This window comes from Marmota monax, unplaced genomic scaffold, assembly GCF_021218885.2.
Source record: "Marmota monax isolate L192 unplaced genomic scaffold, Marmota_monax_Labrador192_F-V1.1 WCK01_AAM20220418_F8-fsc00017, whole genome shotgun sequence".
Classification (NCBI taxonomy): domain Eukaryota; kingdom Metazoa; phylum Chordata; class Mammalia; order Rodentia; family Sciuridae; genus Marmota; species Marmota monax.
The window spans coordinates 4,858,139-4,863,358 of record NW_026695241.1 but is presented as its reverse complement, the minus strand read 5'-3'; positions in this window follow the sequence as shown (position 1 = coordinate 4,863,358).

Below are 5,220 nucleotides of genomic sequence, written 5' to 3'. Positions count from 1 at the left end.
TTTTTGGTGAATTTATGTATGTGGGTATGTGTGTGTACGCTGGGGATTAAAGCCAGGACCTCATGCATACTAGGCAAGTGCTCTACCACTGAGTCACATTTCCACCCCCTGGTTTAATTTTTTTTTTTTCATATACTGGCAATTGAACTCAGGGGGCACTCAACCACTGAGCCACACATCCCCAGCCCTATTTCTTATTTTATATTTAGAAACAGGGTCTCGCTGAGTTGCTTAGTGTCTTGCTAAGTTGCTGAGGCTGACTTTAAACTCGCGATCCTCCTGTCTCAGCCTCCTAAGCTGCTGGGATTATAGGCATGCACCATCGTGCCTGGCCCTGGTTTAATTTTTGATACAGGGTTATGATGTCTTCAAGGTTTGGTTTCTCCATTATGAAGTTAATAAGTATTTTCCCCATTTTTTTCTTCTTCCTTTTTTGTGCGGGGTATTAAGTTGAAATGTAAACATGATTTTGATATACACATTCACAGTGAAATGCTTACTGCAGTACTTACTAATTAATGAGGACTAGGTATTTGTGAGGAGCTACTCTGAGACTGTGGCAATATTCTGTTCTTTCTCAAAATTCAATCTAGTTTTATGTTTTAATTAGCTTTTCATTGCTGTGACCAAAATATCTTACAAGAGGGGCTGGGGTTGTAGCTCAGTGGTAGAGTGCTTGCCTAGCATGTGTGAGGTACTGGTTTCGATCCTCAGCATCACATAAAAAATAAATAAATAAAAGTATGGCATCCATTTACAATTTTAAAAAATTAAAATATCTGCTAAGAACAATTTAGAGGAGGAAAAGTTTATTTTGGCTCTACATTTCAGAAGTTCAGTCTCTGGTTGGTTGACTCCATAGGGCATGGCAGAAGATGTGGTATAAGAAAGCAGCTCAGGGCATAGTGACGTGAGAGCAGAGAGCTCTGCTCACCAGGGACAAAGTATAAACCCCAAAGTCACACCTCCAATGACTTACTTCCTCCAGCCATACCCTACCTACCTTAGTTACCACCTTGTTAATCCACTCATTTGGATACAGTTCCTAATCTAATCATTTCACCTCCGAACATCCTTGCATTGTCCCACACATGAGTTTTGGGGGACACCTCATATCCAAACCATAGCATTTAACATCATTGCTGATTTTTATCTGAATCACTTATTGCACAATGGTGATTTTCCCAGTTCTACCATTCCTTCGACATGTGACATTCTACTGTAAGATAGAACTTCATTTTCTTCCCCATTTATTTATTCTACATCAGTATGGAATGTGGACTCCTGTTTTGTTTTTGTGTGTTATGATCTATTTTGATGCTCCAGTTACCCTGGCTTTGACTGGCAGAGCACTTTCAAGCTGGTTCTGCCGTCCTTTGGACATGTCCTCATGGTTCTTTGAGCACTTCCTTATGTTTCTGGCACCACAAGATGTCCCTGGCTCATTTGCATTTTCCTACCCAGTGCTGGGATCAGCTGTTTCACCAAGGAGTCCTGGTTCATTTGAGTGGAGAATGGCATTTAGAATCAAGGTCTGGGTGCCAGGCCTTGTTCTTTGTCACTGTGCTATTACTTCTACTAGGTGCTCTTAGTGGACAAACTGGGAAATACATGCATGTACACTTGTTTCCTCATCCATCCATCTGCACATATTACAAACCACCAGTTCCCTCGATCTCCAGTTCCACTCTTACTTCCCAGGTTTTAGTCTAGTTTCCCCCCTTTCCACATTTGTAACTCCTTTACCCTGTGTTTAAAAACCGGACTCTCAGAGTTCGTAATGTATTGGCTTATTTTTTCACTCGGGGATTAACCAATCTCCTGACCATGGGCTGGCTCCTTTGCTCCCAACTGCTTCAGGAATTACTTCCTCCCTTTCCCCGATCCATGGCAACACCTGCCAATTGAAGGCCATCGAGGGTATTTTAAAGCTGGCACCTTTGGCTCAGCTGGGGCCAAAACAGGCATTCCATCTTACCTGGCACTCTAGCAATGATCAGCTATGTGCAGGTTCTGAAGGTTTCCACTTTGGGACTGTGCAGCCTTCGAGTCTTGTTTTGGTCATTTTGTTAAAATGTTTTCCTCCTTTCTACTCTGTAATTAAGTCTTGCACATAATGTTCAAGCAAGCAGCAGACAGAATAATGACTGCTGTGGATGGGGTTACTGGAGGAAGTATGAAAATGAAGGCGATACAGCCGTGATCTCAACCCAAAATGCTCTCCCAGCGAGAACACGGAGCAGTTAAAGATCTTAAATCATGTGTTCACATTATTTTATAACTGTCCTTGCAAGAGAGCTGCTGTCAGTTCATCATTCGGATCATCCACCCCCTTAACTCTTAAGTTTTAGGAGTGTCAGGACCAAGTTCACTGTATTGAGTGGTGAGGTTCTTTTATTAAACAGTCAGTTATTCTTCAGTCTTAACCATTTGGAGTGGGAGGAATAATAAACTGCCCCTGGACAAATGATTCCTCAGGAAGCTCAGGATGGAGTCCAATTATGTAACCAGTGTGGGCAACCTGGATAGCAATTATTAGAGCTTATTTCTACCTGTGGAAAATGGATTCTATGGCCATAATTATTTCCAGTTTGGAGATTTAGTTCACCTCATGGGAATAAATGCTCTGGTGCCCTTTTCCTCAAAAATAAAATAAAAATAGCCAAGCTCCTAAGCAATGGTGGCTCTCACTGAGCAGTTCCTGTGTACCAAGTGCTGAACTAAGGACTTCACAAGCACTGTGTCAACCATCACGACTGTGGCAGTACGGGCACTCGTCCTCCCACTCAGAGATGAGGAAGCTGTGCTTCTAGTCTGCCTGGTCCTGCCGTGGTCACACACAATGGGCGTTACCATGTATAGTGGCTTCCATGTATTAAGGGCTCTTCAGTTCCAAGCAAAAGAAGCTGTTCCCTGGCCACTGGGGGAAAATGGCTGCTTGATGAGACAATATCCCCAGGTGTCGCCAGGGACCCAGACAGCAGACCCCACAGTCCCTCTACTGAGAGTGAACCAGCTACCATTTGGGTCCCTCAACAAACAGTGTCCTGAGGAAAATCTAGCATCACCTGGGGTTTCACTCGGTGCCGTCTCAATGGCTAGTGACAGGGGTGCGTTAGTCACCAGCCTCGGCACAACTGGACACAGATAGGGAGAGCTCTCCAGAAGACATGATGGGCTGTTACCCAAATGAAGAAGAATGGAAGCAGGGAGGTGAAACTACAGATATCCACTCGAGATGCTGTAGTTAAGCGTGAAGGCTCTGGGGCGAGGGGCTTCAGACGCCAAGGCCATCATCACATGCTTGGGCCACTTTATATGGTAGCACGTCGAACATATGGGGGCAGCAGTTGCACCATTGGCAGGGTCAGTGACTGGCGTGGGGACCACCCACAGCTCTAGCGTGCATGCTGCATGGTCAGCATCTCAACACAGGGTCACGATTCAATGCCACACTCCGTACACTGCCTCACTATATGACCTGATGATCCTGGCGGCTAGGTTGTCACCTCCATTTGTACAATTAAAGACACTTGCTCTGAGAGGCCTAGGTGGCTTTTTCAAAGTCACGCAGCTGATTGCTGGTGAATTGGTGCTTTTCCCATGCCATTCCATCTACAGAAAAGCACTCTGATATTTATCCTTTTAGCTTCCAGAAGAGATTACAGTCACTGCCTCTGCATCACCATCTCCTGAAATAACAGTGGAATTTACGCCACGCTACCTAACGCAGGTCTGAGACATTCTCTGACAACTTAAACGCAGCAACCTTACTGGTTTAGTCAATGTGATGATGCAGTTTATCTTAAGATACTGAATCTTGGGGCTGGGGCTCAGTGGTAGCACACTTGACTGTCATATGTGAGGCACTGGGTTTGACTCTCAGCACTGCATATAAATAAATAAAATAAAGGTCTATCAGCTATATATATATATATATATATATATATATATATATATATATATATATATATATATTTTTTTTTTTAAGATACTGAATCTTTTCTCATATTTCCTGCTGGTTCTATGCTATTCTCCATAGAATAACAAACAGGCACCTCTTGGTCAAAAATAAGAAAATCCAGACTGCTTGAGGACCTTGAAACATTCAAACATCCAGAATTGCTTATATGTGGGTTCTAAAAAATAGTCTAGCAGTTTCTCAAGATCTTTATGGACAAGAAGGACAGGTGGGGGTTGGGCTAGGATTCGACTAGCTGAGTTCCCACCCTTTCAAAACCATTTTAAATGCTGCTCATTGGCAGATATATGCTATTCTGAACTTGCGGGTTCTGTATTCATCTTTCTTTACTTGACATTTTATTTATTTGTTATTTTTTGTACTGGGGATTAAACCCAGGGGCACTTAACTACTGAGCCACATCTGTAGCCCTTTTTATCTTTTTAAATTTTGTGGCAGGGTCTTGCTAAGTTGCTTAGGGCCTCACTTAGTTGCTGAGACAGGCCTTGAACTTGCAATCCTCCTGCTTCAGCCTCCTGGGCCGCTGCGATTACAGGTGTGGAGCACCACACCTGGCTATCTTGCTTTACTTGATATTTTTATGTTTCCTGGCTGAGGATATTATGTGTCAGTTTAAGAAATTTGGCAAATGACCTGCCACCGGAAGAAGTAGCTCTTGTACAACTTTGGACGGTGCGATAAATCTAAGAATGTGAAATGCCACCTGTCTTTCTGAATTAATGGCACAAATCTATAATGGAGAGATGAAAGTTAGAATTTTAGGTTTTAAAAAGAAGCATTTTACTGGACTAAAGTTGAAATGGCTACCAAAAATGGTGATAAACATAGGGCCCCATTATTAATGCACTAGTAGTGCCCTGCAATTACTAATAGACCTTAAAATAAGGATGGTGGTGGTCTTGCTTTATTTTTGGTAAGACTCCACTCAGAGCCTACTCAGAAGACATTCTCTCCCCTTTTTTCCTTCCCCCTCCCAATAAATAATAAATTCACATTATAGAAAATTTACAAGGCATAGGAAAACACAAACAGAAAAAAAAAAAAACCTATCCTAATTATCATTTTGGCCTTCATCCAACTTTTTTTTTTTAAAAAAAAATCTTTTTGGTTGTGGATGGACCTTTATTTTATTTTATTTATATACAGTGCTGAGAATTGAATCCGGTGGCTCACACATACTAGGCAAGCGCTCTGCCACTGAGCCACAACCCCAACCTGGCATCCATCTCTTTTTAATG